This window comes from Terrapene carolina, unplaced genomic scaffold, assembly GCF_002925995.2.
Source record: "Terrapene carolina triunguis isolate 2854851 unplaced genomic scaffold, T_m_triunguis-2.0 Scaffold66, whole genome shotgun sequence".
Lineage (NCBI taxonomy): Eukaryota > Metazoa > Chordata > Testudines > Emydidae > Terrapene > Terrapene triunguis.
The window spans coordinates 16,756,851-16,767,787 of NW_020664417.1; the positions used below are offsets into that span (position 1 = coordinate 16,756,851).

A 10,937-nucleotide genomic window follows, 5' to 3' on the forward strand; every position below is an offset into this window, starting at 1 on the left:
CCCAACTCAAATGGAATTCAATCATTATGCTTCTGCCATGTGATCCTAAGTAGTTTAGTCAATGATCATCAGACAAACTGGAAAAGGAGCCAATAAAGGAAACTATTTTCTTTTACTGTCACATGTACTACTGTAATTAATGTTCACCTATACTTCCAAATACCAAATTAACATTAGAAGTATTTCAGATAAGCTTCATTTCTAAGAATGAAATTCACTCTGGCCTGGAGGACATACACAAGGTCCTCTGCACCATTTAACCTCCAGGGTGGAGTTGCACTGAGGAGGCTGTTAGAATTGACCCACAGGCCCTGTCCAGAAAGATATATCATGTTAGAAAATATTTTAACTAACATGATGTTAAATATGCTTTTGTTCTTTGTGTAGGCAGGGACAAGTCATGTTTAAAAATGTGTTAGCTGGTCATGATTAATCCTAGGGTCCATTCCTAAGGTTAACCATGACTCACTAATGTGCTTTTATCAACATGGCTGTTGTTATCTACACTAAGAAGAAAATCATGTTTCACATGATAGTTAAAACGTGTTAATGTCTAATGATGTATTTTCTCAATGCAGACAAGGCCACAGAGGAGTTTTTATACCAAGTGTATGTTGTGGAGAGGGTGCTTGTGCCAGACCTTCGCAGACTGGTACAGATAGTGGCAATGGGGTCTTGAGGAGGGACCATGGAATCCATGTTTATTAGACATGTCTGTGTAAACAGTACAGGCGAGGTTGCAGCCTCTATTTTAGACAATTTCATCATCTTAAAAACCAGATCTTAAAGCCCTTCATTAGCACAGCAGGTCTATAAATATCTGCCATCTTGGGAAAAATGAGGCGGCTATCTAATGGATTTTAGCAGGGCAATGCGTGCTCTCTCAGACACTGTAGCTGGCAAGTGATTGCAGCTGGTCAGTTTTTGAGATTACTGAGCATTTTTAAAATATTGAAGGCTACAATAATAAGTACATAACTCCAGCACATTTGATGCAACAATCCTCTGGCCTTGTGCCGTCAGCCATTTGAAGTGTGTATTAACAGCCTCATAAAACACAATTTGGAGTGTCTTATGATTCCTTTTTTGTTGTATATTTCATTTTTAAGTCTTGTTTTCTGATTGATTGCTATTAACCGTAATGTGTATAGTACTATTAGTTGTGTGCCACTTTTTACAACCAGTTATGTGTCAGACAAGGAAAAGGATCCCTGTGCAAAGTAGCTGAATATAGATGAAAGACCGGAGAGGATACAATTAGAATACAAATATATTTTGTGAAGGGCAGCACAGACTGACTTGGAGGTCACAGAAGCACCATCTAATACTCTCAGGTTTATTTTTTGAAGTAAAATTAGAAATTGAATGTGGCCCAACAATCAGGGGTGCTGCTACAGAAAGTGACATTGACCAGGCTGCGCTTTTAAGCACATGTATTCCTGACCCTTCCGTTATCAATTACTTGCATCGCTGCCCTGGGCTGTGTCAGTTTTTGTTTAACATTTTTCTGTAGGATCATTAAAGAGATCCTGATTAAGCTTTTTAAATTAAAATATGAAACTGAAAAGAGGCCAGGATTTGACAGAACAGATGTTGAAGGGGAAGGGATTTGAAATAGAACAGGGCTAGGTAAAGGGCTAAGGAAGATTTAATAGCTAAAAAACCACCAAGCCCTACAAAATGTATATTGTCCTTACTCTTAAGTATGAATAATAGTAGTCATTGAAATGACTAAACTTACCAATTACCAACCTGTGGAATCCGAGATCCTATAGTATTTCTTTATATTCAGGAGAAGAAGTAATTGTGGTGAAACAGATTTCCATTATTGGTAAAAGTTAAAAGGAAAAAAGGCTTTTACTGTTTTTCCCTACTCTCTGTGATGTCCACCTATTTCATTTATAGTTCAGGTGTATGAATGCTTAATATATGAATGAAGTGATATGGTGAGGAGATACCGGATACCTAGGATTTTGATGGTAATGGTAATGGTTTTCAGGATTCTGACCCTGTATTGAAACCATACTTATAAAGCCATTCATAGTTTTCAACCTTCAAACTGTCCAAGGTATACACAATGAAAATATGTGAAAAAGACTGAAATATGGAACATATTTCTTGTCATGACAAAAACTGACAAATTATCCTGGTTTCTAATTCTAACACCTGTTTAAGGATGATTTCTCCCTTTGTGAATTAAGAAAACCAATTTTTAAAAACAGAAAACCAGAGGGAAAATTCCATCATGTGAAAATGTAACAAGCTCCCAACATTAGCAGTACCAAAGGGTCATCAGTAGAATATGAACCCTTGACCTTCAAATACAGACCTCTACCACTTGAACTAAATGAGCAATTATTAACCTCTAAGTGGACCAGCCAATACGAGAGGATCTGAGCCATACACTCTGGGTAACACAACTATTTACTACTAGACAGCAGTTGAAGGAGAATCTTATCTTACCTTAGCGTTTTATATTGTCACCCACCACTGTAGTATCTGAGCATCTCCCACGTAAAATCAATAGTGAAGTCCATAGTGGCTTTTTGGCTTTCTTCCCTTTTGGGGTTAAAACCTCTGCTTTATTGCAGGGGGGTGGGTTAGGTTGGGTAGGTTAGGCTGCGTTCTTGGTGGCCCTGCCTGCCGGGGTTGGGGGACAGCTTCCCCACTCGCTCCCTCCCAGAAAGTCCTAAGCGCCACCAAACAGCTGTTTGGTGGCGGGGGAAGTGCTGGGAGGGAGGGAGGGAGGAGGCGGAGAAGAGGAACTTGTGCAATGCTCCCTTGTAAAGTCAGCCAAACGACGTTATAAGGGAGCATTGCACAACTTTAAACGAGTATGTTCCCTAATGGAGCAGCGACGTAACTTCGAAACAACGTTAAGCGGGAGGACGTTAAGTGAAAGTTGAATTTACAAATGTAGAATTATGTAAAAAAAATAACTGCATTCAAAAATAAAACAATGTAAAACATTAGAGCCTACAAGTCCACTCAGTCCTACTTCTTGTTCAGCCAATCGCTCAGACAAATAAAGTTTGTTTACATTTGCAGGAGATAATGCTGCCTGCTTCTTGTTTACAATGTCACCTGAAAGTGAGAACAGGCGCTCGGATGGCACTGTTGTAGCCGACATCACAAGATATTTATATGCCAGATTCATATGTCCCTTGATACTTCAACCACCATTCCAGAGGACATGCGTCCATGCTGATGACAGGTTTTGCTCGATAACCATCCAAAGCAGTGCGGATTGACGAATGTTCATTTTCATCATCTGAGTCAGATGCCAGCAGCAGAAGGTTGATTTTCTTTTTTGGTGGTTTGGGTTCTGTAGTTTCCGCATCAAAGTGTTGCTCTTTTAAGACTTCTGAAAGCATGCTCCACTCCTCATCCCTCTCAGATTTTGGAAGGCACTTCTGATTCTTAAATCTTGGGTCGAATGCTGAAGCTATCTTTAGAAATTTCACATTGGTACCTTCTTTGGTTTTTGTCAAATCTGCAGTGAAAGTGTTCTTAAAACGAACAACATGTGCTGGGTCATCATCCGAGACTGTTATAACATGAAATATATGGCAGAATGCAGGTAAAACAGAGCAAGAGACATACAATTCTCCCCCAGGGAGTTCAGTCACAAATTTAATTAATGAATTTTTTTAAACGAGCATCATCAGCATAGAAGCATCTCATTTGAAATGATGGCCGAAGCATGAAGAGGCATATGAATCTTTAGTGTATCTGGCACGTAAATATCTTGCAAAGCCGGCTATAAAAGTGCTATGCGAACGCCTGCTCTCACTTTCAGATGATATTATAAACAAGAAGTGGGCAGCATTATTGCCTGCAAATGTAAACAAACTTATTTGTCTGAACGACTGGCTGAACAGGAAATAGGACTGAGTGGACTTGTAGGCTCTAAAGTTTTACATTGTTTTATTTTTGAGTGCAGTTATGTAACAAAACCCCCACATTTGTAAGTTGTACTTTCACAATAAAGAGTTTGCACTACAGTACTTGTATGAGGTGTAATGAAAAATACTATTTCTTTTGTTTATCATTTTTACAGTGCAAATATTTGTAATAAAAAACAATATAAAGTGAGCATTGTACACTTTGTATTCTGTGTTGTAATTGAAGGCAATGTATTTGAAAATGTAGAAAACATCCCAAAATACTTAATAAATTTCAATTGGTATTTTATTGTTTAACAGTGCGATTAATCACTATTAATTGTTTTTAATTGCGATTAATTTTTTTTAGTTAATCGCGTGAGTTAACAGCCCTAATTTTTTATATTTGAGTAGGAGATGGGTAGATAGAGTGTCAGTGTTGCGAATGTCATTCTTGCTTTGGTGGAAATGCTTTTTTTTTTGGGAAAGAAAGTAAGTGTTAGCGTTGTTAATGCTGTAAAAGCAGTTAGGAAAATGAATCTCTTTGCACTACTCTTTTGAAGTCTATGAGTCATAGCAAATGTTTGAAGTGCAAGAGTCATAGGGAAAGCTAAGATGATGGATTATCAATAAAGGGTGGGAAGGATTAAATCCCAAATGTGTGCTCATAAAGTATAAATACAGAGCTGGCTAGTGAGAGAGCCAGTTTTGGGCTGAGGGGGATCCCAGGCAGAGCAAAGGAATGAATAAACACAGGGGAGTTTGTCTTGTGTGGAAGATGAGCAGTGAGGGAAGCAGGCTGATCTATTATTTATAAGAAGACTACATTAAATCCAACCAGTTAAACAAATTTTAAAAAAATCTTAGTTTCTAATTTAAGGATAAAACCTAGGTCAAACTAATACCTTGTCATAGAGTAAATCCTCATTACAGCTCACTTCAAAGAAAACATCTGCTCAATGCACACCAGCAGTAAAAAAAAAAAAAAAAGCGCATGCTTGAATGTATACAGAATAAGATACAAACTATTCAGACTAAAATATATAAATAAATGGTTTCTCTTCACTTTGAATACTGTGCTCAGTTTTGCTCAGCTCATCTCCCAAAAAATATTGCACAAACAGAACAGAGAAGGCATACAAATTATTAGAGGCTTGGAAAGTCTTTCAGATGAAAAGAGATTGAAAAAATTAGGACTGTGTTTAGGTTAAAGAGGAGAGAGAGACATATAAAACAATGAACAGTATAGGGAAAATAAATCAAATGCTCTTATTAACCCTCTCTCACAATATAAGATCAAGGGGACATCTGGTGAAATGGAAAGAGGATATATTTAAAACTGATAAAAGGAAATACTTTTTACACAACACAATTAATGGAACTCACAGACATAATGGAATTCAGTGACACAAGATATCACTGAATCCAGGACCTTAAATATCCATGGTTATATTAGGATAAGAGATAAAATCTCTCACACATCAGGGCCTAAGCCAATTGCTAACTGGGGTTAGGAAGACAATTCCACTATACGCAGGTTATTTCATAATTGTGCATTATTGGGGTTCTTCGAATTTCCTCTGAAGCATCTGGGTTTAGCCAATGTTGGAGAAAGGATACTGCAGTAGACAGACCTCTAGTCTTATCCATTGTAATTATTTCTATGTTCATATATAAGTGAGAGCATAGTCTGGCTTCAAGGGAAACACATAAGCGTATCTGAGGGCAGAATTTGACTTTCACCCACCACTCACACAGTGATCACCTTTATATTGGCAGCATCTGCCAACATTTGCCATGCAATGGTATCAGAGATAACTAGTTTTCCTCTGCCCCCAATATTTAGAATAAGAAATGTCTGTGGTAACAGTTGGCAAATGTAGACTTTAAATGTACATTAAATGTAGTCCCATTATAATGAGCAATAATATATTTACTGCAATAATCTAATAAATCCTTTACACCAAGAAATTGTGACTTCCCAATACAAAGATGCTAACATACTATGGTATCAACATGAAGAGCTCCAGACTTGTCAATTCCAGGGGGTTAATTTAAAATAGGGTAGTATAAGGGCTATACATTTTAGTGAAGGGCAAACTTTTAAGTGGTTGTAAAGCAGCAAAACACTTTTTTCCTCTATGAAAATATGTTAAAGATTCACTGAATGGATGACAAAAGAAATCTCTGGAGACATGAAGTGAAAATAAATCCTGTCCTGTTCTTGGTAGATTATTTGAGTCCCATGCTGATTTATCTTTTACTTCTTCTGAGAGTAATGTTGTATGATAATTGCAGAATTCCTATCGGAAAAAGACTTACCTTTTTACACACAGTTGATTTACATTGTAATACATATGGTTACATTTATTACCTTAGTACAAAATAGCATTAGCAATATATAAAACGGCAATAACTTTATTACTAAAAAGTGTCTTTGTGTGTCACTGAAATCTTGTTGTTTCCACCGTTAATGAAAGGTAAAATGTCTTTTCCCTGTATAGTTTGTGTATTTGAAAATGTACAGAAAGAGCTTGCGTTTAGACTACTCTGTGTGCTAAAGGCCAAATTTTCTCCTGGTGTAAACTTCCATAGCTCCATTGAAATCCATGGCACTGTGCCTATTTACACAAGCAGAGAATTTGGATCCAAACTTTACATTGCCAAGTTATAAATTACACTCCTTTGGATACCAATACTAAGCACCCGGATTTCAAAAATCTATACAGTGTGAGGTCAAATCCTGACTTGTGTTCCACAGCCTGCAAGAGAACCCTCTTGACAGCAACCTTGGAGATATACTCCATGGCCACCCAACCATGCACTCTCCCTCAGAGAAGTGTTATGTATAAGGAAATTATGTTGGTGGTAGGTCTGTTCTCCTCCTTGACAGTCATACATGGCGGTCTCTCCCTAAATGAGAGAGAGTTGGAGAAGGAGAAGGGGGATTGAGCAACCCCCACCCTACAAAGCTGGCTGACAGCTATAAAAGTGAGCTATCATTTGGGAAAGACAGGGCCTTTTGAAACAGAGGCTCCGTCTCCATCCTCTCCTCAACAGGCAATTGAAGGTAGAGAGAACACTGTGGGCTTTTAGTCCCTTAGGCGTTTTTTCAAGGAAAATCTTTCTGAGACCTCTTGCTTCATGAGGCCCCTCTCTCTTGTATACAGATTGCTATTCAGGAGTTTACTGTGTAGTCCAGCCACAGAGGAGATGGAGCAGAATCTGTGCCTTCTCTTCCCTCTGCAGGCTCTACTGATAGTAACATAACAGACCTGACACCAGTAACAGTTAGAATAGAGAGGAAATAGTTTGGACCATTGGGTATTACACAGAGAGGAGCAGCAATAAGAAACTATCTTTAGAGCAGAGGTGGGCAAACTACGGCCCGTGGGCCACATCAGGCCCGCGGGACCGTCCTGCCCAGTCCCTGAGCTCCCGGCTGGGGAGGCTAGCCCTGGGCCCCTCCTCCGCTGCCTCAGCACGCTGCGCCGGCAGCGCTCTGACCTGCCACTCCTGCCGGGCAGTGTGGGTGGCATGGCTGGCTCCAGCCGGGTGGCGGGGCTGCGAGCTCCTGCTGCTCTGAGTAGCATGGTAAAGGGGCGGGGAGTAGAGGGGTTGGATAAGGGGCAGAGGGTTCTGGGGGGCAGTCAGGGGACAGGGAGCAGGGGGCGGTTGGATAGGCGTGGGAGTCCCAGGGGGTAGGGGTGTGGATAGGGGTTGGGGCAGTGGACAAGGATCAGGAGGATGTTGGATGGGGTGGAGGTTCTGGGGAGTATCAGGGGACAGGGAACGCGGGGTGTCCCGGGGGGCCTGTCTGGGGGCGGGGGTGTGGATAGGGGTCGGGACAGTCAGGGTGCAGGGAGCGGGGGGGTTAGATAGGGGATGTGGTCCCGGGGGGCGGTTAGGTGTGGGGGTCCTGGGAGGGGGCAGTCAGGTGACAGGGAGCAGGGGAGGTTGGATGGGTTGGGGGTTCTGAGGGTTGGAAGTGAGAGGGGGGATAGGGGGCAGGGGCCAGGCTGTTTGGGGAGACACAGCCTTCCCTATCCAGCCCTCCATACAGTTTTGCAACGCCAATGTGGCCCTCAGGCCAAAAAGTTTGCCCACCTCTGCTTTAGAGGAAGAAAAGGCTTCTCCCTGATTTAATTCCCCAAACAGTGCGCAGAGTTTGGTGGGGATATCACCCGGAAGGAAGAAAATTGGAGACATCACACCAGTATTTGGTTATTTCAGCATGAGGCACGGAGATTCTGGGGAGCATATTCAGTACCGAGGAAGCCTGTGAGGAGGCTCAGTAAGGTTGAGGAGCAGGCTCAGTGCAGATAGAATGTTTGCATTTTTTTTTTTTAAAAAGCACCAAGCCTGTATCAAACTCTATGGAGCATAATTTGGACTGCAAATAGTGATTTCAGATAGCTTGTAACTCATTGAAATCTGAATAGATTGTCACAGGGACAGCAAAGGACTCCAGGACCCGGTCTGACCTCAGGACAATCCCCCTTCCAAATTTCATGTCCCTGCTGCAAGAGCTCTTCAAATAATAGGCATGTTTTATTTATTTATGAAATTTTTATCATCATTAGAGGGGTTTTTTTGAATTACTTCTTTGCTTTGTATTTCCTTAGTTTGTATTTCTTCAAATACGATGTCTAGTTGATTGGTGTTTTAATCACTGCCGTTGGAATGCCTAACTGCCATGGTGACAGTAGCTATGGGAATGACATACGTGTAATTTACGTAAAGAGGATTGGTAGAGTGCCTATAGCAGTAGCAGCTAGTTATTCATTTACAAATTAAAGTACCTTCATTACATAAAACTATGAACAATAGAGTTTATGTACAGAAATATTCAACTAGAGCTAAACCAAGTAATTATGTTTTGCAACCGGCCCTGAGGCTTGTTAGACTCTAGAGAATAAAAGTAAGATACTGTACTTCTGAATAACTGAAGTTTGGTATGCAACAATAATGGATTTATTTTAAATTTAGAAAAAAGATTCACTGTAAAAACAGTAACTGGATACTGAAGGGAGTATCTTACAAGATTTAACATCACTACAGGCGTGTATTATTAACCAAGGCCCTGATACTGTAACATAGAGCACATGGACAGGCCCCTGTGTTTACATGGAGCTCTAGTGATTTCAACAGGGCTTTGCACGGGTGCAGGAATCTGCCCAGGCAGAGCCAAGTGTAGGATTGGTTCCCAGAAGTAGATAACCGACGGCGTCTTATTAAGTCCCATGAACTGTTCCTTGTAAGTTTCACCATAAGCAGCTGTCTCAGATGTATACTACACCTCTACCCCAATATAACGCGACCCGATATATCACAAATTTGGATATAAAGCGGTAAAGCAGCGCTCGGGGGGAGGGAGGGGGGAGGCTGCATGCTCCGGCGGATCAAAGCAAGTTCAATATAACGCGGTTTCACCTACAATGCAGTAAGATTTTTTGGCTCCCGAGGACAGCGTTATATCGGGGTAGAGGTGTACTTCTACATGGAAAGCTGCAGAAAACTTGGATAGCTCTCTTCCAGTGCAGGAGGTTGAACTTAGACTACTTTTTTTTGAACTGTGACCTGTGGAGAAGCCCTTACTAATGATGATACAATCATAAAAATGTAGAGCTGGAAGGGACCTCGAAAGATCATCAAGTCCAGGACCCTGCGCTGAGATAGGTCCAAGTAAACCTACATCATTCCTGACAGGTGTTTGTCCAATCTGTTCTTATAACCCTCCAATAATGGGGATTCTACAACTTCCATTGGAAGCCTACTCCAGAATTTAACCACACTTACAGTTCGAACATTTTTCCTATCTAACCTAAATATCCCTTGCTGCAGATTAAGCCTGTTACTTCTTGTCCTACCTTCAGTGAACACGGGGAACAATTGATCACCTTCCTCTTTATAACAGCCCTTAATATATCTGAAGACTTATCAGGTCCCCCCTCCATTTTCTTTTCTCAAGACTAAACAAATCCAGCTTTTTTAACCTTTCCTCACAGGTGAGGTTTTCTAAACATTTTATCATTTTTTATTCTCTCCAGTAGTCGATCTGAGTCCTCATCAGTGCTGAGGAGAGCATGACAATTGCCTCCCATGTCTTACCTATGACACTTCTGTTAATACACCCCAGAAAGATAAGCCTTTTTCATTATATTGTTGACTCATATTCAATTTGTGATCCACTATAACCCCAGATCCTTTTCAGAAGAACTACCACCTAGCCAGTTACTTTGTAGTTGTTCATTTGCACCCATCTTTATTGAATTTCACCTTGTTGATTTCAGACCAATTCTCTAATTTGTCAAGGTCATTTTGAATTCGAATCCTGTTCTCCAAAGTGCTTGCAACCCCTTCCAGCGTGGTATCATCTGCAAATTTTATAAGCATCCTGTCCATTATACAAGTCATTAATGAAAATATTGAATAGTACTGGATGCATGACAGATCCCTGTGTGACCGCACTGGATATGCCCTGCCAGTTTGATAACGAACCTTTGATAACTACTTTTTGGATAAGTTTTGCACCCACCTTATAATAATTTTATCTAGACCACATTTCCCTAGTTTGCTAATGAGAATGTCATGTGAGACTGTCAAACGTCTTGCTAAAATCAAGATATATAAAGTCTATTACTTCCCTTCTATCCACTAGACCAGTAATCCCTGTCAAACAAGGAAATTAGATTTGGCATGATTTGTTTTTGACAAACACATGCTGGCTATTCCTTATAATCCTATTATCCCCTAGGTACTTAAAAACTGATTATTTAATAATTTGTTCCAGTATCTTTCCAGGTATCTATAATTCCCTGGGTCCAATCTGTTCCCCTTTTTAAAGATAAGTACTACAATTGTCCTCCTCCAGTCCTCTGGGACCTCACCCTTCCTCCATGAGTTGTCTGTGCCATGAATCTGTGATGATCTAGATGATCTACATAATGAAAAATGTTAAGAATCAAGAAGCAGAGGATTCAGGTATTGGGAGGGGAGACGGATCTGTTGGGGACCCCCCCCCTAGGCATAGCTACCAGGTAACTCGGGAGA

General features: G+C 40.6%; 1 protein-coding gene across 1 annotated transcript in view; it reads right to left on the bottom strand.

The window, feature by feature from the left end:
- The window catches only part of INPP4B (inositol polyphosphate-4-phosphatase type II B), a 312,722-nt gene that overhangs the window by 41,186 nt on the left and 260,599 nt on the right, over nucleotides 1–10,937 (bottom strand). The window lies entirely within an intron of this gene.